The following is a 26132-nucleotide window of genomic DNA, read 5'->3' as shown; positions in this document are numbered from 1 at the left end:
TTGGGAGAGAAGGCGATTCCCCTGTATCAAATGTTGAGGAAAACAGATAAATTCGTCTGGACTGACGCCGCCAATGCGGCATTCGAGGAATTGAAGTGGCAGCTAGCTGAACCGCCAGTCCTCGCTACTCCAGTTGATAATGAGCCTCTATTGTTGTACGTGGCTGCCAACGCCCGGGCGGTCAGTGTGGCGATTGTGGTTGAACGTAAGGAGGCCGGAAAAGAATATCCGGTTCAACGACCAGTTTATTATATCAGTGAGGTACTGATCGAATCAAAGCAAAGATATCCGCATTGGCAGACGCTAGTGTATGGAGTTTTCATGGCAAGTAGGAAACTCAAGCAATATTTTCAAGGTCATCCTATCACAGTGGTCAGTTCTGCTCCCTTGGGCGATATAATCCAGAATAGATAGGCAACTGGCTAGGTTGCGAAGTGGGCGATCGAGCTTGGTCCCCATGGTATGAGATATACACCCCGAATAGCTATCAAGTCTCAAGCGCATGTGGACTTCATCAATGATTGGACCGAGTTACAGGCACCAGAAGACAAACCGGATAATACATACTGGACCATTCACTTTGATGGATCCAGGCAGCTGGAAGGCTCGGGGGCTGGAGTTGTCCTCAGTTCCCCTCGAGGAGATAAGAATTATTATGTTCTCCGCTTAATGTTTCCTTGTACTAATAATGCATCGGAGTACGAGGCCTTGCTCCACGGTCTTCGTGTAGCTAAGGAAATGAACTTAAGCCGGGTTCGATGCTTTGGAGATTCTGATCTGGTGGCTCAGCAAGTTTCTGGTATTTCGGATTCTAAAGACCCGCTCATGGCGGCTTATAGGCGCGAGGTAGATATAGTAGCAGGTCACTTTAAGGGTTATCAGGTGGAGCACATCGACCGGCGCAAAAATGAGGCAGCAGATGCTCTAAGCCGACTAGGATCTCAGCGTAAACCGGTACCACCTAATACCTTTCTAGATATCTTGCATAACCCGTCTGTAAAGTTGCCTACAGAAGAGGATTTAGCTGTTCCTGATCCGGAGGCCCAGTTGGTAGCCGTTCTACATGCCACTCCGTATTGGACGGTTCCATATTTGGCGTATCTGAACCGGGGCGAATTACCAGAAGACGAACTTTTCGCCAGGCAGATAGTCCGACGGTCCAAGTCTATGGTTGTTCACAATGGTGAGTTGCACCATTCTAGCGTTTCAGGCGTATTCCAACGTTGTGTTTCTCCTGAAGAAGGACAAGAGATTCTATGGGAAATCCATGAAGGGGATCGCGGTCACCATGCCAGCTCAAAGTCCTTGGTTACTAAGGCTTTCCAACACGGGTTCTACTGGTTGACAGCTCATTCTGATGCGGAAGACTTGGTAAAGCGGTGTGACACTTGTCAGAAATTTTCATGTCATGCTCATGTTCCTGTTCAGGAGTTACGCATGATCCCCATCACATGGCCGTTTGCTACTTGGGGGCTTGATATGGTTGGACCCTTTAAGCGTTCTAAGGACAAGAAGACCCACCTGTTGGTGGCGGTTGACAAGTTCACCAAATGGGTTGAAGCGAAGCCTGTCAGTAAATGTGATGCAGCCACGACGGTTCAATTTCTCAAAAAGATCATTTTCCATTTCGGCTTTCCACATAGCATCATCACAGATAATGGTACGAACCTTTCTAAAGGTGAGATGGAGGAGTTCTGCCAACGAGAGCACATCCGGCTTGATGTAGCGTCCGTGGCTCACCCCCAGTCTAATGGCCAAGCTGAGAGGGCGAATCAAGAAATCCTGAAGGGTATCAAGCCTTGGCTCATGGTCCCTTTGAAGCGGACGCCGGGTTGTTGGGTGCAGGAGTTACCATCTGTGTTATGGAGCATAAATACCACCCCAAACCGATCTACGGGATATACACCCTTTTTCCTGGTCTATGGAGCTGAGGCTGTCCTCCCAAGTGATATCCGTCATGACTCGCCCCGGGTCGCGAATTATGTTGAAGCGGATAATGAGCAAGCACGCCAAGAGGCGCTGGACCTGTTAGATGAGAAGCGAGACATGGCTTTGGCTCGGTCGGCGGTTTATCAACAAGACCTGCGGTGTTATCATAGCCGCCGGGTTAAGACAAGAACCTTTCAAGAAGGTGATTTGGTACTTCGGCTCATTCAAGACCAGACGGATATACACAAGTTATCCCCACCTTGGGAAGGACCTTTTGTGGTCAGCAAAAATCTGCACAACGGATCATACTACCTCAATGACGTTCGAGAAGACTCACGCAGCTCTGAGGAGGAGACCCGGCGGCCATGGAACATAGCTCTCCTACGGCCTTATTACACTTGAAGCCACAGGCTTTTCCTATGTACATATTTCAACAATGTATATATTATGATCAATATAATAAACCGGCATCCTTGCTATCAAGCAGGGCCTCCGCCGTTTTCTTCCTTCAAATATCTGTTAACTTGGGGGTTTCCTGTTCAAACATAGGTGTTATTCACCAAAGAGAACATAGCGTTACTACCCTCTTGATGCGGCTATCACGCCTTGGGGGCTCCCTATTCAAACATAGGTGTATTCACCAAAGAGAACATTGTGTTACTACCCCCTTGATGCGGCTATCACGCCACAACAAAGCTTGGGAGCTTCACATCCAAGGGGCCAAAGAGAGTCTTGTTGCTACGCACAACTCAAACATAGGCACCCATTGAGCACAGCTCACAAAGTTACTTGGGGGCTCTTTGCGTCAAATACCAAAGAGTTTGAAAGGACCCTTGTAGCTGGGTATCGACCCATGGCTTGGAAGCCTGGTGTATTCACCTAAAACCCTGGGTTAACCTGCCTTCATCAAGTAAGCCACTCCTACCCAGGTAATCCTGGCATGACCCTTCGAACATTTGACAGTTACTCTCATTGAGACCCTGAACTTGTCAAAGTTAAAATGATGATTGGTTAGTTGGAGGGCCATCTTAAAAGGCTTTGCCAAAATGGTTTAACTTAGTGGCCTGGCAGCCATGAAAAGCCTCGATTTGGGCCTGGCAGCCCACGAAAAGCCTCGACTACAGTTTTTTTTGTTTGCTTTTTTGCTAAGTTTTTGTTTTTCGTGAGGTCTACGTTAAACCGGAGTTTTTTAACCTGACATGGCTTACGGATCTTCTGTTCAAGTATACAATTAAAGGTAATCCGGCATCCTTCAAAACCAGTCTGGCTTTGACGCTTTGTCTCCAGCAATCGGCCGACGTTCATCACAACCCGGTTCTATATCATATATATATACCAACATGGTACGGTGGAGGTTGGGTTTTCACCTTACTTCAAATCACAATTGGTAAACCGACAACAATGTTTTATATCACAGGTATGATTTATTATTGCTGCAACCATAGTTGCTTACCAAGTGGGATATTTTGACCCGTCCGGCGGTAAACCACATGGACAGATTTTCCGTATGCAGACACAGGGATTGCATAATATTGTAAAAATACATAAGCCAGTACTGAAATTCTCATGAAAAATCAACGCAAAGTGTATCCCAGTGCACGATGGCAACAGATCAAAGTATTTTTACTAGCCTATTACATGGCGCTTGAAGGCCCAAAATATGGTGTTTCCAGCAGGACAAGGTTTATCGAGCATCACTATGATGGCCGGATCAAGTTTCATTACCATCTTGATGCGATGTTGATGGGTCATTTGGCGTCGGCTCAGCTTCTTTCTCCCCATCTAGCAGTTGGAAGTTTGTAGTGCTCCAGTCAATCCGGGTTAAGGCCTGAAAGATAGATTCTTCACTGATATGTTCTGACGGATCAATGTCAGGGGCATAAGTGTGCTTATGGTTTCCTGGAATAAGGTTTTGCGCCTCCGGAATGACAGGGTTAATCCATTTGTTGTTGGCATCATAATAAGACCGGTGAACCGTCAAGTTAGCATCTTCTGCCAGCTGACTCGCCAAGGGACGCATTTCCCTTGTCACCTTTTAAGGGCTGCATCATCAAAATCTGCCCCGTTTTCTTGTGTGCTTGGAAAGCCTTTGGCAAGGTCAACCGGATCCAAATCAGCTATCCACGCTTTGGCTCGGGTAAGTGCCAACAAAGCGCCGGCCCTGGCAGCAGATCGCTTCACCTCTTCTAGCTGTGCCGGTACCATGGATAACCTTGCCAGAGTGTCCTTGATCAGTGTTGGGGCCGGATTGTCATAGGATGCTGCGCAGATAACCCATTGAGCACCGGTGTATAGTTGTTCAAGAAGAGTATATGCTGCTTTCAGCTTCATCCGTACATCTGAGCCCAGATGAGTAATGCGGCTACCTGCAACGGTTTAAGAATTTCATATTTTCACCGGCACCTTAGAAGATGGATGTTTCAAATACCTTGCCAGGAGTACTTAACAAATACTGCGGAGGTCATGGCGTTCACTTGACGTTTCAACCCAGAAACTTCTTCCGCCACTGGTTTAAGAGCAGATTCGGCATCTTCAGCCTGTTTCAGCAATGTGCCCTTTTCAGTGTCCCAGTTGGCACGTTCCGTCTTAAATTCTTCTTTTAGTCGTTCTATGGAAGTTAAAGTGGCTCCAAGTTCATCTTTGGCTTTGGAAGATTCTTCTTGGTGAGATTTGATACTTTCTTGAAGATCAGCGATCTGCGTCCGTTGATGGTTTATGTCAGCCTGCCAAAATCAAGAGGATCATTTCAATATTTTATCAAAAGTCCCAAGCATACAACTGGTTCTACAGTTGGCACTTGGGGGCTAATGCGGATTAATTCTTTCTTACTGCTTATTCAAAGTCCCAAGGATTCATACAAGTTTCAATCCTGGCACATGGGGGCTAGTGCAGATTAATTCTTTCTTACTGCTTATTCAAAGTCCCAAAGATTCATACAAGTTTCAATCCTGGCACTTGGGGGCTAATGTGTGTTTGTTCAAGAAACTTAAAAGTCAACAATGTGCAGATTGGAAATTCAAAGTCCCGGTTTGTTTTTACAAATTATACCGACCCTTGGGGGCTACAGGATACAAGGCAGTGAATATACAAAGATAAGGAGGAGAATGTTTACCTCATAACGTTCCTTCATCAGATTTACCAAGTCAGCCTCATTATCTTGACTTGTATAAAGCCGGTTCAAGAAACCGGAATGAAGATCCTAGGCAGAAAGATTAGCATATTTTGACATATCAGTTTCCATCTTCCTCTTGCCCATTGAAATAAACTCATCCTTGGCGGTATGTTTGGCCAACACAACTGGATCACCCGGAGCGGTATAAGCAGTGCCAGTAACAATAACGTCATCGTCTTTGGCTGGGCTTGGCGGATTAGCACTTGATTTCAGTGGATCAGTAGCCGGACTTGCAGGCATAGCATGTGGACTTGAGGTATCCTCATGTATGGCCGGATCAGCTTCCGGCGGATTAGCATTGATAGTTGGCTCTGGCAGGGTAAAATCATCCATGAGATTATCGAGATTTTTATCAAGATCCTCAAGAGCTTTCTCCGGCTCAACTTCACCGGTAGGGGCGCTGGTCTTGGCCTTCTTACTCAAACGAGCTTGAGCACTAATATTGAAACAAAGATTAGCATGGTCAACGGAGTTATGAAAGAGAAGGGAAGACTACACACTTACCTAGGGACGATTTCCAGTGGAGGCAGCTGAGTGGTTGATGAACCGCCAGACGAATTAGAAGATACCTGATAATTTGAATCAGATGAATTGAGAGGGCATCGGAAGAAACCTTTCAAAGATAATGTTTTTCAGAAGAACAAGCAACCTCTGGACGACGTTTCCGGTTTGGGGTATGAGGTAAACCGGAAGAAGTGACCTGTTGACCACTGTGCCGGATTGTGCGACGCCCTTCGGTTTGCTGTGTCTTCAAAGAAATTTTTTGATCCAAATGAGCAACAGGGTGAGAGCATTTCACTTTTCGAACTGCACGGTGAAATCGTTGAACCGGCACAAGTTCCGAGTCAGAAGAAAGACAAATTACCTCAACATGATCTGCATGGCTGGCCTCCGCATCATCCTGGAAATAATCATTGTCAGTAAAATATATGGATAGAAGTCAAGGGAGTCAAACTTTACCTCTTCAGCCGAGTCATCGACATCTTCTGGTGGTTCTGAAGACTCAGCAGTTTTCTTTTTGGCAGCTTTCTTCATGACCTTGGTCTTACTACGAGGAGCCTTAGCTACTTTGTCTTGAGTTTTCTTTTTCCAAAAAGAGCTACTGGCCTATGGGATTGCACAAAGGTATTATTATAGCAGTGTCAAAGCGGAGAAGGATAAGGAAAAGTACAAGGTTAAAATATTTACCCCTGGCGGTTTGTTGGAGGCGTAAAAAGGACGCAGACCAATTTGAGTACATACGGCGAGCAGTTCGTCGAGTATTTTCTTTACACTTTCACTGACTTCATCGTCCGCCAGTTCTATTGAATTAAACCGCTGAGGATCATTGGTGTTGCTGGTGTATTCGAACATCAATCTGGGCCGGCGGCTTAAAGGAAGAGTGCACCATGAAATCCAGCAACGGATGAGAACAACACCAGTTAAACCGTTGGCAAGAAGAGCGCGAAGTTTGGCGAGTTGAGGTTGTAACATCCCAAAATTCTAAATTTTGGAATGTTATAAACAAATAGATAGATTTGATTGATTGTTTGATTGATTGCGTGAAATTGAGTGAAATTCGAATTCTTTTGAAAGTTAAATGAGAGGGAATAAAAGGACTTTCCTAAACTTTCATATTTGCTTTCTGATCTCCATGAATTCAAATGCTTTTCAAACACTAAACCCCGGAGAGAAGATGACATGACTTCTTCCATTTATTTAAATGACAAGGGGTGTTGAAAATATTTGAATTTCATTTGAAAATATTCCAATTCTGAAACTTTATGCAACTCAATGATTTTCACGAGAGAAGATAAAATGACTTCTTCAAATTATATGAAATACGAGTCGGGAGTTTAAAAGAATTAAATTCAAAGTTCTTTGAATTTATATTATTTTCAATTTGGAATATTAGATCATCATGCATATCTTATTTTCTTGCTTTTTGGTCGATCCTAGAAATTTCACGCAGCTCAAGGACCTTCGGAGAGAGTTGGAGATTTCGTTATTTTCTTATTTGAGAGTTTTCTCGAATTGGAAAAGAGGATCATTTGATTTATTTATTTCATCTTCAATTATTTTTCCGTTATCAAAAAAATATGAGAGAGGGAATAATATGACTTTCCCAAATATAGGAAAAATGAATATTTAATAAATAGATCAAATTTCGTTTTCCGGTGTTTGTTTGCGTTTTATTTGGATAGGGAAAAATGCGCGTTTTTGAAAATTTTATTTTAGGCCCGGAGAAAAGTTCATTTTGTTTGACTCATTTTTAGGAGTCGGGGAAAATTTACTTTATTAGTTTTGGAGTCCGGTAGATTTTGTTTTTCTGTGTTTTCCGAGCGCGGAACCGTTTAAAAAAAAAACCTCAGCACCTTGGGCCAAAGACCCAAGCCGCCGACCGGCCAGCCAAGGCAAAGGCCATCGCCGCACCGCGCACGTGCCCAGGCTCCAGGAGCCGCCGCCTTTGTCTTTGGAAGTCCTAGTAGGACTTTTGTCCTACTTCCGTTTATTCCGTTTCTTTTTCTAGATCTTTCCTACTCCTATTCTTATTCCTTGTTCCCTCCTCCAAGCAAACCCCCCCTCCCCAATATAAATACCCCACACCCCCCCCTCTAAACACATCAAACCAAACCCCCTCTCCTTCCCAAGCCGCGCCTCACCCCGCGCCTCTCACCCGCGCCGCGCCCTGCGTCACCCGCCGCCGCCGCGCCTTGCCTACACCACCCAAGCCCCAAGCCTCCACCGCGCCTCTCACCCTGCGCCGCACCTTGCCGCGCCGCCGCCGCCCTGCGTCACCGCCACCGCCGCACCTTGCCGCGCCGCCGCCGCCCTGCGTCGCCGCCGCCGCCCTGCGTCACCGCCGCCGCCGCACCTTGCCGCGCCGCCGCCGCCCTGCGTCACCGCCGCCGCCGCCTTGTGCACCGCCGCCGCCGCCCAACGCCGCCGTCGCCGCCGTTCGCCGGAGGTACCGCGCCGCGTCTCTTCTTTCCCTCGGTTCGGTTTTTCCTATAAATCGTTCCGATTCTTTTCTTCTCCACCGATTCGTTTTTCTTTTCGGTTCTTCCCTAAGCCGTCCCGGTTTTCTAGATCGGTTTTCGTTTTGGTTTTCTTCTCCGAAACCCTAGATCGGATTCGTTTTCTTTTCCGATTTAGTTGCCTTGGACCGTTCGCCGGACCGTTCGTCCTAACGAACGTGATCACCGGATTCTTCTAGGTTAACGAACATCCGTTCGTTTAACCGTTCTTCTTTTTCTTCTCGTCGGATTTATTCCGCGATCGTGATCTCAGATCCGATCTTCGTTCTAGTTTATCTTCTCGCTCGTTTATCGGAATCAGGTGATTCAAGCGCCTGGAGTTTCGTTTCGAAACCGCCGTTCCGTCTAATCAACTTAAACAAGTTTTTGCCCCGGTAAAATTTGACCTAGTTTCAACTTGCTAGAATCGAGTTGTTTTCTTCCACCGTTTGTTTTCCGTCGTTTGTTCGGTTCGTTCTTTCTTTTTAACCGGAGTTCTTAAGTTGAACTTTCTGGTTCATTCTCTCGTTCGAGTTTTACTTGTGCATTAGATGAGTATTTATTGTGTGGTTACTATTGTTTGCTTACGATAGATTGACCGGAGTGTGACGAGTAGATCTATCACGAGTTTTGAGTGCGAATCATCTTCATCAACATTGCAGGCAAGTTCACACTTTGATCATACCTTTTCTACAACCCAGTTTTATTGCATTAGATCAATCCTCACACATTGCATGATTAGGATCTAATTAAATTGTGGGATGGGAAGTAGATGAGGTAGTATCTATTACCTGTATTATTATGAAACCCTTGGGAGTTACTTCTACGTTTGCTTATTATGCCATGCTATGCTAGTAGACGTGGATTGGGTGAGTGATATCCATGACAGATGTGAGATTGATAATTTTAATGGTTTATCTAAGGTGGCAACCTCACACACATCTGGGTGGCTTGAGGCACCTGATGTCTATCTGGACTTGCCTGTTTTTTTTTGGACCGCCACCCAGGCTCAAAGGGATCATAAGATCTTTCATGCTAGAAACTTCCGTGTGCAGCCACATGCTACTATGGGCTCTGGCATAGTTGACTAAGTTGTGCGAACTCTTACGGGGTGGACTAGCAGATGTAGGGGATGTAGGTGTACCGGTCTACCCCACAAGTAAGGTGCTAGTGCTTCTGAAAGACTATGTCTCGGTCATCCGTTTCTCAAACACCATGTAGTGCGAGAAAACAAACGGAGGCGATCGAGTCATGTGGGGAAAAGTGCGCAAACCTCTGCAGAGTAACAAACTAATCATGATTAGCCGTGTCCCCGGTTATGGACAACTTGAGTATCTAGTACTTGAATATCGAGTGAATCTCAACATGTTACCTCTAATTAATGTTGTTGGGTTTTAATTATTTTTAATTGGGATTGAGAATGCTGTCAACCATTCTCAATGTTCAACAACCACCATGATAGTAATTAAATTTATTCCTTTGCATTAGGGAAAAATTGGCTTTACGCAAAAACCTTATAACCATAGAGCTTTTCCACCAGCCAAATATGCATATAGTGATAGCCATTGTTCATCATTCTCTATGGTTTGAATTTGCCAGTACATTCAATGTACTGACCCGTTTCGGGCTGCAACATCTCATGTTGCAGGTTTCTTACGACGAGTAAGTGTTACGTTAGGGTTACGATTTCTACACTCAACTTTGCCGTTGGTGTTGATGGGAAACCACAACCTTGTTGCTTCCGCTATATTGGATTGAGGTAATAGTATTTACGTTACTTTATACATGTGATTTACCTCTGTTATAAATCCTTCGAGTACTGTGTGTGTCAGCATACTGATCCAGGGATGACACATAAGCACAGAGACTTGATCCATTCGGGTCGGGTCGCTACAAGATGGTATCAGAGCACATGTTGGCTGTAGGACGTGACCCTAGAAACTTGCAAGCCCATAGCAAAGATTTTTATCTACAACTTTCCTCTTTCAAAAAAGATCTTTTACCTCTTTTCTCTTCTAAGCTTATTCAAAAATTCCCTTTAGTGAGACCATACCCCTTTCCCTTTCGACCACACGAAGATTCGACTGATGAGACCACTCCAAGAAGTACAGGATATCAGACTAGTAAGACCATTCAGAATGAAGAGGATTTTACCATACATTATGATAATGGAAACTATAGCTGTTGAAGACTCTGAAGACTAGGAGAATTGGAGGCTCTGAAGAATCCCTAGATTTGTATGACCTAGGAAGGCTACCCTTATGGAACTTAACAGATTATGGAAGTTGACAATACCCGAGATCAAGGTGTATCGAAGAAAGACTGAAACAAGGAGTACGAGAACTCGAAGAAAATCCTAAGGCAGGGGATATCAACTATGGAAGATAGCTCATGGAAAGACAAGAGCAGAAACATGGTTATCCGTGACGTCATCGCCCGCTGATGCTACTGTCACCGTGCTGAGTTAAGGATGCATGTCATCAGAATGGATTTGATGGAAGAAGGCTGACGGAGCACCTATCATAAGATGAAGTTCTAACCCTAGCCGGTGTATCACCAGGATCTGCAGTATTACATCAAGAAGTTTAAGGTGGAGCTCCAGGAAGTCGTATTAGACAAGGAAGCATTTCGTGAAGAACTTAAGACCAGAAGTTGAAAGCAGCCAAGCTGGAGGAGCTACAACCTCGAGATACCGGAGATTTGTCAGGAACTGAAGGACAGTAGGACCATGGTTCACGTGAAAGATGTTGAAACCAAAAGTTTGAAATGCAACCCTGGAATATTCAAGGATGTCACGAGAGACTTCGCGTCAACAGAGTTGATCTGGCGAAAGGACTTGAGAAAGATCAAGCATGACCGAAAGAAGCCATTGGAGGCATGGACAAGGCTTGAAGAGTTTGGAGACGTTGAAGATTTATTGAGCTTTAGAAGACCAAACCCCTGTTATATACCTACGTTAGATGCGATGATTGTGAGCTATCATTGTTTGATGTTTTCCCGACAGCCACAAATAAAATCTGTCTTTTCAAAACTGTTGTTTGCATTGTGTGTATCCCTCTTGATCTCTCTTATCTCACCCCAAACCCATGGACCCAATAGATGATGAATGGAGATGAGCTTGTATTTTCTGGACCGATGAGTCAATTGGAGACAGACCGATGGATTCAGAACATGGAGGATCATATGGAGAACAACCCTATAGTCGGAAAGTATATGGCCCAGTATGCCCTTCAATGCGTTGAAAGAGGTGCTGCTACTTGGTGGAGGATGTACCAAACCATCAATGGATGGCAAGGAGTAACCACTTGGAAAGAATTTAAGTTGACTTTGCTAAAATCTCGGTTTGTGTCCCAGAAGTTGAAGCCTTATGGAAAGGATATGAAGAAAACTTATGCATGCAAACTTTGTGGAGAAATAGGACACAACCATAAAGAACACAAGGATGAATGCCCTAACTGTGAAGGAAGTCACCCCGTTGAAGAATGCCCAAACTAGGCAAATTACTTGTTTCTTGTGTGAAGGGACTACCCACTACCCTGCTCAGTGTCACATTTACCCCTTGGTACAAAGAACCATCCAGCAGAAGGAAGAAGTAATGAAAGGAGCCCTTATGGAAAGTTTAGAAGAACCCGTGATGAAGGAAGATGTGGAGGACACACCCAAAGAAGAGCCAATTAAACCCTGCACTAAGTCATGCTATTCATGTGGAGAAGAAGGACACATCTCCCAGAATTGTATGAATGGGAATTTAGTAGAATTCCCGACAGAGGAAGTAGAGTATGACCCACTGGAAATAGAAGCTCTGGTTGGAATGGAAAAATCCAGAAAGAGACGTAGATTGGATTCCAGGAAGGACCTGAGTCATATCACATGTTTCAGGTGCAAAAATTCAGGACACCACTTCAATGATTGCCCAAAAGGAAAGATGAGGACCCCAGGAGGCTATACAATCACAAGGAAACCTCGAAACTTGTCAGAAGTAATATGTTTCCGTTGTAATGAAGCAGGGCACTTTGCCAGAGAATGCCCCAAGGAGAAGGAAACTTGTGCTAGATAGTTGAGTTTGCAACAAAAGAAATGGAGTAGTAGAAGTGAGAACATTTTTCTTTTATATTGAGGTATTGAGTTGAGACATGTAATGGAGAAGCGAGAGATTGTAAACATTTGAGAATGAATAAAGTAGCATCATTGGTACTGATATGGATTTTATGAGCTGTTACTCTATGAGGAAAGATGTTGACCATTTTTGAGGATATGAGAAATATGATATATAAAAATATTGGAGCTTTTTTAAGGGTGGTAGTACCCTGTAATGGATTTCGGACAAAATGAATACGAGTTTTGTCTCGATATGTGTGATGCCCCAAGAATATGTGGATTGAAGTTGGAGACCGTCAGTTGTTTGGACCAACTGTGATCAAGGAGTCAAAAGAGAATGTTAAGTTTATTCGAAATCGACTGAAGGTAGCTCAGTCCAGGCAGAAGAGTTGTGCAGACTCAAAACTCAAGGCGATAGTCTATGATATTGGAGATAGAGCATGTCTTCGTGTGACCCCTCTGCGAGGAGTTAAAACGATTTGGAGATAAGGGACAGTTAGCCCCGAGATTTGTAGGACCATACCGAGTTATGGAGTGTATGGGTGAAGTGGACAACAAGTTGGAGTCATCCGAAGGACTGTTAGGAGTTCAAGATGTGTTTCACGGTTCCCATTTGAAGAAGTGCCATGCAGAGATGGCCAATATTCCCTTGTAAGGACGCTTGACCGCGGAAAGGATAATGATGTTCCACGAAGTGGAATATGGACTTCATAAGTATAAGTTTTTATCTCGGTATGAGGGATATTCCACGAGGATGAAGAGATGAATTACTATTGGATATAAAGGAGGTATGATGTTGGAAATATGGATCAATGGAAACTCCATGATGAGTTTGAGTAAACATGTCCTAGTTTGGTGCCAATAGAAGGAAGGAAGACAGTACAATTGGATGGATTTAAGTATGCTAGGAAGCTGGAAGTTGGATGTTGGAATAATGAACAGTTGCCCGATGATAAGTTCAAGGACTACAAGTGATGAGATGGGCCATAACCCCCAGGCCCAGGACCCGCGAAGAAGCAAGCACATTCTTGCTGAAGGAAAAACCCTGGAGGTAGTTATGACTTTATCGATAGACGATCTTATAGGAGTAACGCAAAACCTAAGAGTTGTGAAGGAACGATAGATGGTTGTTTGGCTTGCAGAATCTATGGATTATTCCGAACTTGGTTCGTCGACAAGAGAAATTCTGCAATGCTTGTGAGGATGACCGAGTGTTAGAATGCGAGATTCGCTAAACCGTATACAAGGTAATGATTTGGGTGCGGGATGGATTGATCACCATATCGACTTACTCTTATTATTCGCCTTGCTATATGGGATGGTAAATCTGAGTGACTTGCCTATAGTAGAGAGACGACGATATTAAACCTTGTTAAACCTTAGAATGATATAGGTATTTTTCCCTTGTACACGGCAGTTGTTGCCAACCGTAGGTTATACGGTGAGGATCACCCAGACCCATTTCCTGCAGGAGAAGCCATAAAATTGTTAACCACCATGAGATATCGATAGTTGTTTAGTTTTGGCGCCAGACCCTTCAGCTAAGAAGACCCAGTCTCGGAAGAACCTTACCTAGATGAAAGACAGAAGAATTGTGGTAAGGTTATGCCACTACCGAAAGAGCCCGGATAAGGAATTATCCTGAAGATCTAAGAAGACCGACGCTGTCAAGAATATGGATGAAGTATATGAGTTTTGATGGAACCGTAACCATGCTTCTAAGGGTGGTAGCACCCCAGACCCCGTGTGATAATCGATGGATTTTGAGGAGACCCCAAACCCTAACCTATTTCTTTCTAGCCTCTCCGAATCTCGAGGACGAAATTCATTTTAAGGGTGGTAGGTTTGTAACATCCCAAAATTCTAAATTTTGGAATGTTATAAACAAATAGATAGATTTGATTGATTGTTTGATTGATTGCGTGAAATTGAGTGAAATTCGAATTCTTTTGAAAGTTAAATGAGAGGGAATAAAAGGACTTTCCCAAACTTTCATATTTGCTTTCTGATCCCCATGAATTCAAATGCTTTTCAAACACTAAACCCCGAAGAGAAGATGACATAGAGAAGATGACAATGACTTCTTCCATTTATTTAATGACAAGGGGTGTTGAAAATTTGAATTTTCCTTTGAAAATATTCAATTCTGAACTTTTATGCAACTCAATGATTTTCAAGAGAGAAGATAAAATGACTTCTTCAAATTATATGAAATATGAGTCGGAGTTTCAAAGAATTAAATTCAAAGTTCTTTGAATTTATTTTATTTTCAATTTGGAATATTAAATCATCATGCATATCTTATTTTCTTGCTTTTTGGTCGATCCTAGAAATTTCATGCAGCTCAAGGACCTTCGGAGAGAGTTGGAGATTTCGTTATTTTCTTATTTGAGAGTTTTCTCGAATTGGAAAAGAGGATCATTTGATTTATTTATTTCATCTTCAATTATTTTTCCGTTATCAAAAAAAATATGAGAGAGGGAATAATATGACTTTCCCAAATATAGGAAAAATGAATATTTAATAAATAGATCAAATTTCATTTTCCGGTGTTTGTTTGCGTTTTATTTGGATAGGGAAAAATGCGCGTTTTTGAAAATTTTATTTTAGGCCCGAAGAAAAGTTCATTTTGTTCGACTCATTTTTAGGAGTCGGGGAAAATTTACTTTATTAGTTTTGGAGTCCGGTAGATTTTGTTTTTCTGTGTTTTTCCGAGCGCGGAACCGTTTAAAAAAAAAACCTCAGCACCTTGGGCCAAAGACCCAAGCCGCCGACCGGCCAGCCAAGGCAAAGGCCATCGCCGCACCGCGCACGTGCCCAGGCTCCAGGAGCCGCCGCCTTTGTCTTTGGAAGTCCTAGTAGGACTTTTGTCCTACTTCCGTTTATTCCGTTTCTTTTTCTAGATCTTTCCTACTCCTATTCTTATTCCTTGTTACCTCCTCCAAGCAAACCCCCCCTCCCCAATATAAATACCCCACACCCCCCCGTCTAAACACATCAAACCAAACCCCCTCTCCTTCCCAAGCCGCGCCTCACCCCGCGCCTCTCACCCGCGCCGCGCCCTGCGTCACCCGCCGCCGCCGCGCCTTGCCTACACCACCCAAGCCCCAAGCCTCCACCGCGCCTCTCACCCTGCGCCGCACCTTGCCGCGCCGCCGCCGCCCTGCGTCACCGCCACCGCCGCACCTTGCCGCGCCGCCGCCGCCCTGCGTCGCCGCCGCCGCCCTGCGTCACCGCCGCCGCCGCACCTTGCCGCGCCGCCGCCGCCCTGCGTCACCGCCGCCGCCGCCTTGTGCACCGCCGCCGCCGCCCAACGCCGCCGTCGCCGCCGTTCGCCGGAGGTACCGCGCCGCGTCTCTTCTTTCCCTCGGTTCGGTTTTTCCTATAAATCGTTCCGATTCTTTTCTTCTCCACCGATTCGTTTTTCTTTTCGGTTCTTCCCTAAGCCGTCCCGGTTTTCTAGATCGGTTTTCGTTTTGGTTTTCTTCTCCGAAACCCTAGATCGGATTCGTTTTCTTTTCCGATTTAGTTGCCTTGGACCGTTCGTCCTAACGAACGTGATCACCGGATTCTTCTAGGTTAACGAATCCGTTCGTTTAACCGTTCTTCTTTTTCTTCTCGTCGGATTTATTCCGCGATCGCGATCTCAGATCCGATCTTCGTTCTAGTTTATCTTCTCGCTCGTTTATCGGAATCAGGTGATTCAAGCGCCTGGAGTTTCGTTTCGAAACCGCCGTTCCGTCTAATCAACTTAAACAAGTTTTTGCCCCGGTAAAATTTGACCTAGTTTCAACTTGCTAGAACCGAGTTGTTTTCTTCCGCCGTTTGTTTTCCGTCTTTGTTCGGTTCGTTCTTTCTTTGCAACCGGAGTTCTTAAGTTGAACTTTCTGGTTCGTTCTCTCGTTCGAGTTTTACTTGTGCATTAGATGAGTACTTATTGTGTGGTTACTATTGTTTGCTTACGATAGATTGACCGGAGTGTGACGAGTAGATCTATCAAGAGTTTTGAGTGCAATCATCTTCATCAACATTGCAGGCAAGTTCACACTTTGATCATACCTTTTCTACAACCCATGTTTTACTGCATTAGATCAATCCTCACACCTTGCATGATTAGGATCTAATTAAATTGTGGGATGGGAAGTAGATGAGGTAGTATCTATTACCTGTATTACTATGAAACCCTTGCGAGTTACTTCTACGTTTGCTTATTATGCCATGCTTTGTAGTAGACGTGGATTGGGTGAGTGATATCCATGACAGATGTGAGTTGATAATTTTAATGGTTTATCTAAGGTGGCAACCTAACACACATCTGGGTGGATTGAGGCACCTGATGTCTATCAGGACTTGCCTGTTTTTTTTTGGACCGCCACCCAGGCTCAAAGGGATCATAAGATAATTCATGCTAGAAACTTCCGTGTGCAGCCACATGCTACTATGGGCTCTGGCATAGTGAACTAAGTTGTGCGAACTCTTACGGGGTGGACTAGCAGATGTAGGGGATGTAGGTGTACCGGTCTACCCCACATGTAAGGTGCTAGCGCTTCTGAAAGACTATGTCTCGGTCATCCGTTTCTCAAACACCATGTAGTGCGAGAAAACCCAACGGAGGCAGATTCGAGTCATGTGGGGAAAAGTGCCGCAAACCTCTGCAAGTAACAAACTAATCATGATTAGCCGTGTCCCCGGTTATGGACAACTTTTGAGTATCTAGTACTTGGAATATCATGTGAATCTCATCACGTTACTTCTAATTAATGTTGTTGGGTTTTAATTATTTTTAATTGGGATTGAGAATGCTGTCAACCATTCTCAATGTTTCAAACCACCATGATAGTTAAATAAATTTATTCCTTTGCAGTAGGGAAAAATTGGCTTTACGCAAAAACCTTATAACCATAGAGCTTTTCCACCAGCCAAATATGCATGTAGTGATAGCCATTGTTCATCATTTCTCTATGGTGTGAATTTGCCAGTACATTCAATGTACTGACCCGTTTCGGGCTGCAACGTCTCATGTTGCAGGTTTCTTACGACGAGTAAGTGATACGTTAGGGTTACGATTTCTACACTCAACTTTGCCGTTGGTGTTGATGGGAAACCACAACCTTGTTGCTTCCGCTATATGGATTGAGGTAATAGTATTTACGTTACTTTATACATGTGATTTACCTCTGTTATAAATCCTTCGAGTACTGTGTGTGTCACTGTGTGTGTCAGCATACTGATCCAGGGATGACACATAAGCACAGAGACTTGATCCATTCGGGTCGGGTCGCTACTGCATAGGCTTGTCGATCTTTGGCAGGCAATCTCTGAGTTAAAGGGTGATTATTGCTGAGCCGGTGCGGACGGTAGCCCGGCAAGGGATTCTCTTCAGCAGGGGCAGTATTCTGAAAATAGAACCAGGTTTGGTTCCAGTCTTTTGGATGGCTGTGAAGTTTGGCGTGAGGAAAATCAACCTCTTTCCTATTTTGGATTGACACACTGCCAAGTTCAGTATTAGGTCCTTCAGAAAATTCCGTCTGGTGGTTTAAGTGAAAGAGATCTAGAAAGAGGTCGACAGTTGGTTCTTCTTGCAGATAAACCTCACGGAATACTTGGAAATTGCATATGTTGGACACAGAATTTGGTGCAATATCTTGAGGATGAAGTTGGAGCCTGGCAAGAACATCCCGAAATTTTTTTGATCCGGGAGGACTGAAACCTCGAGCTAAATGTTGCAAGAATACAATCACTTCTCCATCTTGAGGTTCAGGGGGGCACTCAGGGCCAGGAACTCGCAAACGAAGGACATCTTTTGAAGCCAAAGCGCCGGTGGTGATATATTCATTGATTTGCGTTTCTGTAATCCGAGACGGAACCCAGTTGCAAGCAACAAATTGTTTCGTCATCTTACAAAGTTTGTAAAAGGAAAATGGACAGTTTACGATTGGCGGTTCGTATGTGTTTGTCAAAATGTTAAACCGACAATTCAAGGTATACGTATGAAGTGAACCGGGCATGGCTGTTCAAAGTCTAGATGGCGGTTTAAGAGAGGGCTAATGACATACGACGAATTATCAACACTAAAGGATAAACTGCCCTTTGGAGGCAGAACCCCAAGTATGGAACAAACAGGTTTCACAAGTTGCAATTATTATTTTGGATCAAACGGTCGCTCTGGAAGGAAAAATTTCTAGACCTAAAACAGTGCAGAGAAGTTCATACACTCAGAGAGAGCTTCCAATCAATGGAAATGAGATCTATTTTTATGCAACATAAGCGCACACAATTGCTGCAGCAGTTCTACGTTGTTTTTACAATCTAAACAGGGTATTGGAGTTGAAAACTAACAAAGGTTTGCATCGGGCGGCGATGACCGCCGACGAACTCAACAAAAAGTTCCAATGCAGATCTGAGAAGGGGAAGGAGAAGAACTCACGGATTTTGACAAGTTGCGGAGCTTCGCCGTCGATTTCTGGTCAGAGTCAGGTCGATGCAGCAGCCTGAGTCGGTGCGGACTGGAAGATCAACGACGGTGGTGGCGATACTTGAGGTCTTCGGGTCGCGAGGAGGAAGACGATGCGGTTTGGAAAGGGAGAAAATGGAAGGCGCCCCGGTTTTATTTATAAGGAAGTGGGATAAAACGGCAGGCGCGAAAATCAAGGAATCGGAGGCGGCAAAAGAGGATGCAACTGTCGCCTCGATCTTCGGGAATTGATTAAAGAGAAGGGAATCTTTATAAAACTTTTTTATACAGGAATGACGTCACAATGATTTACTACAATAAAAGAAGATGACGTCATGGCGGTTCATCAAAGTTCACAGGGAGAAGAAAATATGGCGGTTTACGAGAATTGCTAGAAGTTCAAGAATTGAAGACTGACATGAACAGGTTCAAATCAATCTGGGGCCTAATGTTGAAGATATAACCACTGAGGGTAAACCGCCCAGGAGGGGCGGTTCACCTTCAGTTATACTGAAGCCCAAGGAAACCCAGAAGATGGCGCTTTACGGATGAAGCTTAGAGGCCCAGAGCCCACAGGCGGTTTAGGGCCCATGATAGTAAACCGCCATGATTGTATAAACTTGCATTGTAAGATAAGAAAGAAGAGACCGAGGCGGACACTTGTATGAGCCAGCCTCGGGACTCCGTAGACCAGCCGGGATCCTCTTGAATATATAAAGGGGTGACCCGGCGGCGGTTCAGGGATAGGAAACAACAACTCGAAGCCAGAAAAAGCGGATTCTCTCCCTGGTCTTCGAAACCCCAGCAATACCAATCACAACTAGACGTAGGCTTTCACCTTCATCGAAAGGGCCGAACTAGTATAAACTCCTGTGTCCCTTTGTCTGGTTTAACCCCTTCAAGATAACCCGTAGTGATGGCTCCATGACTAAGTCCTTCCATGAGTACATCTGCCGTGACAATTCCACGACAGGCCTCGATGATGGTACTGACACCGACATCAACACCGACGGCGCCGGCACCTATGGCGGCGCCGAGACCAGCAGGGAAGGTATCGGCGAGGAAGACACCAGCGTGGAAGGTACCAGCGCCGATGCCGCTACTGAAAAGAACAAGCCGAAGAAGCAGAGGATACGAAAACCTAACAAACTAGGGATTGGACGACTAGTGATCACAAAGATGGCAACTGGCAAGTTTTAGCCATTAGAGCCAGAAGAACCTCGCAAGGTGCTATGGGAACCAAGTAGGATGCATCCTACGGGAATGCGCGAGCATCAACGACGATGACTTAAGGAGTAAAGAACATTTGATGCAGTTGCTCCTGACGAAGTTGCAAGAGATTCAAGTTCCCCGACCGGGATGATAGCATAGAACAACCGTGGGATGATCCGAAGATGAAAAATATTAACAATCACGCCATGGGCATGTTCAACAATGATTTGGCCTCCTGGAAAGGGAGAGTGAAACGAGCTATTGAGGCTGAGGAACCCCTGTCCAAGATTTTGGAGGAAAATCCGACACTTACGGAAGAGGAGTTCGAAAAGTTCAAGGACACTTGCGCTACCGAGGCAGCCAAGGCTAAGGCTACGAAATTCAAGAGCCTTCAGCGTAGGAATACGGGGAAGCATCACCTTGGAAACCGTGTCTACCTCAGTAAAAGGCCCATATGGGATAAGGAGGACGCGGAACGTGAAGCTGCGGGTATCCCAGACCCCTTCGCGAAGTTCACCGACCCCTTGGAGTGTGACTTCATCAGGGCTCGCTACATGTGGGACAAGGAAAAGAAGGTTTTTTACACGGACAAGATCACGAGGAAATTGATTAGACTACTGATAATTAATCTTTTACCACCTTACCTTTAGCTCCATATCTAGTCGACTACACATTCCTAAACGGTTCACGCTCCGTCTGCAGGAGAAGCAACACCAGCTTGCAGCCGAATGCCCTACTTCTCTGATGAGGCCCAAGTGGGACAACCCTCTCAACCGGGCCTTGAACGAACTTAAGGGACTCCCTTTGGGCCAGCGGCTGCAATATGGTCGTGTGCATGGCGCTGGAGACGGCGCCACGTGGAAGGTGTTTTACAACGAGGGCCCGGAGGCCAAGAAGCAGAAAAATAAGTTTAGTCAGGCGGACATCGACGCGAAGGTGAAACTTGCGGTCGAGAAAAAAGCAGCTGAGGACGCGAAAAAATAGCCGAGGAGAAATATGTGTTGCTACTGCAAGCACTCAATGCAGCTGTAAATGCCTGTAGAAATGATTTTGCTACTAACTTGGTTCCAGCTATCATCAACTAGACGAAGGAAAATCCAGACAAGACGTTACATGATTTCCCGTTGCCCAGTTTTGTCGGGAGCAACTCCATGAACAACAACACCATCGTACCATCACTTGCTCACGCAACCGGGCCTCCTCTCGCAGCCGCTCCCCCTCATAGTAGCCTGTCCATAGTCTCTGGCGCGCTAGATGGGCCTTCGTCTTTGGCTGAGCTCGACGTCGTCACGGTAATTACATGTCGCACCAACATATATATATATATATATAGAATATTCCATTTTCGTTGCCTTTCGGATGTTTTACGCCACAGACATATGTGTTTGCAGGCCAAGGAAACCCCGTGCACCATACTCTACTTGATCAAAGGCCAGAAGGTAGACGTGGGAAAGGGGATGATAATGGACCCCTTGCAACCCATGTTCCCCAACCAACCGATCCCCGCAGGGCACATCAGGGTTAGCTTGTCCAGTGTGAAATCGGGGCACAAGCATTTGCCTCCTCCAGTACATCCTGTGAGAGAGGACGATGAGACCCTGCCGCAGATTGGAAACTGCAAGGGTTGGGTGCTGCTATGGCCGAAGAATCTTATTCGTCTGGAGCCGGCCGAGAGCACACCAATAACCACACATCAACAAGCATGTGCGGAGACCACCACCCCGCCTACGCAATTACCAGCTCCTGTAGTGCCGGGTGAGAGCGGCGGACGATGATACGTCTCCCTCGTATCTACCTTTCCAAACACTTTTGCCCTTGTTTTGGACTCTAACTTGCATGATTTGAATGGAACTAACCCAGACTGACGCTATTTTTAGCAGAATTGCCATGGTGTTGTTTATGTGTAGAAACAAAAGTTCTCGGAATGACCTGAAACTTCACGGAGCCACTTTTCAGAAAATAAGAAAAATACCTGCAAAACATGAAGGCCAGGGGGGCCACCACCTCTCCACGAGGGAGGGGGCGTGCCTACCCCCTAGGACGCGCCCCTACCTCATGGGCCCCCTATTGCCTCTCCGACTCCAACTCCAACTCTATATATTGTGTTTTGGGGAGAAAAAAATTAGAGAGAAGAAATCATCGCGTTTTACGATACGGAGCCGCCGCCAAGCCCTAAAACCTCTCGGGAGGGCTGATCTGGAGTCTGTTCGGGGCTCCAGAGAGGGGAATCCGTCGCCATCGTCATCATCAACCACATCACCAATTTCATGATGCTCACCGCTGTGCGTGAGTAATTCCATCATAGGCTTGCTGGACGGTGATGGGTTGGATGGGATCTATCATGTAATGGAGTTAGTTTTGTTAGGGTTTGATCCCTAGTGTCCACTATGTTCTGAGATTGATGTTGCTATGACTTTGCTATGCTTAATGCTTGTCACTAGGGCCCGAGTGCCATGATTTCAGATTTCAACCTATTATGTTTTCATCAATATATGAGTGTTCTTGATCCTATCTTGCAAATCTATAGTCACCTATTATGTGTTATGATCCGTTAACCCCGAGGTGACAATAATTGGGATACTTACCTGTGATGACCGTAGTTTGAGGAGTTCATGTATTCACTATGTATTAATGCTTTGTTCCGGTTCTCTATTAAAAGGAGGCCTTAATATCCCTTAGTTTCCGTCAGGACCCCGCTGCCACGGGAGGGTAGGACAAAAGATGTTATGCAAGTTCTTTTCCGTAAGCACGTATGACTATATTCGGAATACATGCCTACATTATATCAATGAACTGGAGCTAGTTCTATGTCACCCTAGGTTATGACTGTTACATGATGAACCGCATCCGGCATAATTCTCCATTACCGATCCATTGCCTACGAGCTTTCCATATATTGTTCGTCGCTTATTTACTTTTCCGTTCCTATTGCTATCATCACTACAAAATACCAAAACATTGCTTCTACTACTAATACTTGAGAGTATTCTTTGGCTCCCCTTGTGTCGAATCAATAAATTTGGGTTAAATACTTTACCCTCGAAAACTGTTGCGATCCCCTATACTTGTGGGTTATCAAGACTATTTTCTGGCGCTGTTGCCGGGGAGCATAGCTCTATTCTTTGAGTCACTTGGGATATATATCTGCTTATCATTATGAAGAACTTGAGAGATCCAAAAATCAAGATTTATCCCTCAACTACGAGGGGCGGCAAGGAACTGCCATGTAGCTCTGCACTTGATTCACCTTCTGTTTTGAGTAAGCTTGCGACACCTACACCTGCTTCTGCTATTCGTTCTGATATGTCGCATGAGTGATGATGCCACTTGTGCTATGCATGTTAGTTATGATGAAACTAACACTATCCCTGATACTACTGTGCCACTTTGTGATTGTCTTGATGAACAACTTGCTAGGGCTAGAGAGATTGAAAATATTGAATCTGATGATACTGATGAAAGTGATGATGAAGAATCACTTGTTATTCCTACGGGTTATGTTTATGATCAAGAAGCTTCTTTAGCTATTTTAGCTTGCAAAAATAGAAAGTATTCTTGGAAGACCCTTTTTGAATGCTGCAGGGGCTGTTATTGATTGCACTAAAGGCAATGTCACTTTTCATGTTAATGGTAATGAGCATACGGTACACTTTCCGAGGAAACAAACTCAAGTTCATAGTATCAACTCTATTGGTAAAATTCCATCGATTATATTTGGAGGTTTTGAATTTCCTCTTCCTACTGTCAAGAAGAAATATGATATTCTTATTATTGGGGATGTGCATATCCCCGTTGAGGTAACATAGTGTTATTCGAAATTTCCCCGGTTACACATGTTATTCGAAATGAGTTCGTTAACAAGACTTGATTAACTTTGTTAGTGGATTCCTTTTTGATGATCATGATATGGATGAAACTAGAAGGCACAACCTTCTGTACCCCACTTTTACTTTCTGATAATTATATTAAATAAAATAATAAAAGTTCTCCAAATGCCCTGAAATTTAAATATGATTTTTTCTATAATATTTGAGAATATTTGGCACCGAGAACACAGCAGGGGGGTCAACCACCTGCCCACGAGGGTGGAGGGCGTGAAGGAAATATGCCCTAGAGTCAATAATAAAGTTATTATTTATTTCCTTATATCATGATAAATGTTTATTGTTCATGCTAGAATTGTATTAACCGGAAACATAATACGTGTGTGAATACATAGACAAACAGAGTGTCACTAGTATGCTTCTACTTGACTAGCTCGTTGATCAAAGATAGTTATGTTTCCTAACCATAGACATGAGTTGTCATTTGATTAACGGGATCACATCATTAGGAGAATGATTTGATTGACATGACCCATTCCGTTAGCTGAGCACACGATTGTTTAGTATGTTGCTATTGCTTTCGTCATGACTTATACATGTTCCTATGACTATGAGATTATGCAACTCCGGTTTACCGGAGGAACACTTTGTGTGCTACCAAATGTCACAACGTAACTGGGTGATTATAAAGGTGCTCTACAGGTGTCTCCGAAGGTACATATTGTGTTGGCGTATTTCGAGATTAGGATTTGTCACTCTGATTATCGAAGAGGTATCTCTGGGCCCTCTCGGTAATGCACATCACTTAAGCCTTGCAAGCATTTCAACTAATGAGTTAGTTGCGGGATAATGTATTACAGAATGAGTAAAGAGACTTGCCAGTAACGAGATTGAACTAGGTATTGAGATACTGACGATCGAATCTCGGGCAAGTAACATACCAATGACAAAGGGAACAACGTATGTTGTTATGTGGTTTGACTGATAAAGATCTTCGTAGAATTTGTAGGAGCCAATGTGAGCATCCAGGTTCCGCTATTGGTTATTGACCGAAGACATGTCTTGGTCATGTCTACATAGTTGTCGAACCCGTAGGGTCCGCACGCTTAATGTTTCGACGACGGTTATATTATGAGTTTATGAGCTTTGATGTACCAAAGGTTGTTCGGAGTCCAGAATGTGATCACGGACATGACAAGGGGTCTCGAAATGGTCGAGACATAAAGATTGATATATTGGAAGCCTATATTTGGATATCGGAATTGTTCCGGGTGAAATCGGGATTTTACCGGAGTACCGGGGGTTACCGGAACCTCCTCGGGGGCTTAATCGGCCTACATGGGCCTTAGTGGAAATAGAGGGAAGCAAGGGGAGTGTGGGGCGCCCCCCCAAGGCCCAAACTAAATTGGTTTAGTGCAAGGGGGGCCGGCCCCCTCTTTCCTTCTCCTCATCTCCCTTTCCTTCCCCCTCTCCTACTCCTACTAGGAATAGGAGGAATCCTACTCCTAGTGGGAGTAGGACTCCCCCTTGGCACGCCTCTCCCTGGCTGGCTGCCTCCTCCTCTTGCTCCTTTATATACGTGGCTAGGGGGGCACCCCATAGACACAACAATTGATCAGTTGATCTTTTAGCCGTGTGCAGTGCCCCCCTCCACCATAGTCCACCTCGATAATACTGTAGCGGTGCTTAGGCGAAGCCCTGCGTCAGTAGAACATCAACATTGTCACCACGCCGTCGTGTTGACGAAACTCTCCCTCAACACTCGGCTGGATCGGAGTTCGAGCGACGTGATCGGGTTGAATGTGTGCTGAACTCGGAGGTGCCGTGCGTACGGTACTTGATCGCTCGGATCATGAAGATGTATGACTTCATCAACCGTGTTGTGCTAACACTTCCGCTTTCGGTCTATGAGGGTACGTGGACAACACTCTTCCCTCTCGTTGCTATGCATCACCATGATCTTGCGTGTGCGTAGGATTTTTTTTGAAATTACTACGTTCCCCAACAGTGGCATCCGAGCCATGTTTTATGCGTTGATGTAATATGCACGAGTAGAACACAAGTGAGTTGTGGGCGATATAAGTCATACTGCTTACCAGCATGTCACACTTTGGTTTGGCGGTATTGTTGGATGAAGCGGCCCGGACCGACATTACGCGTACGCTTACGCGAGACTGGTTCTACCGACATGCTTTGCACACAGGTGGCTGGCGGGTGTCAGTTTTTCCAACTTTATTTGAACCGAGTGTGGCTATGCCTGGTCCTTGCGAAGGTTAAAACAGAACCAACTTGACAAACTATCGTTGTGGTTTTGATGCGTAGGTAAGAACGGTTCTTGCTCGGCCCGTAGCAGCCACGTAAAACTTGCAACAACAAAGTAGAGGACGTCTAACTTGTTTTTGCATGGCATGTTGTGATGTGATATGGTCAAGACGTGATTAGATATA

Source organism: Triticum urartu, chromosome 1, assembly GCF_003073215.2.
Source record: "Triticum urartu cultivar G1812 chromosome 1, Tu2.1, whole genome shotgun sequence".
Classification (NCBI taxonomy): domain Eukaryota; kingdom Viridiplantae; phylum Streptophyta; class Magnoliopsida; order Poales; family Poaceae; genus Triticum; species Triticum urartu.
The sequence above is the reverse complement of the archived record's forward strand: the minus strand, read 5'-3'. Positions refer to the sequence as shown.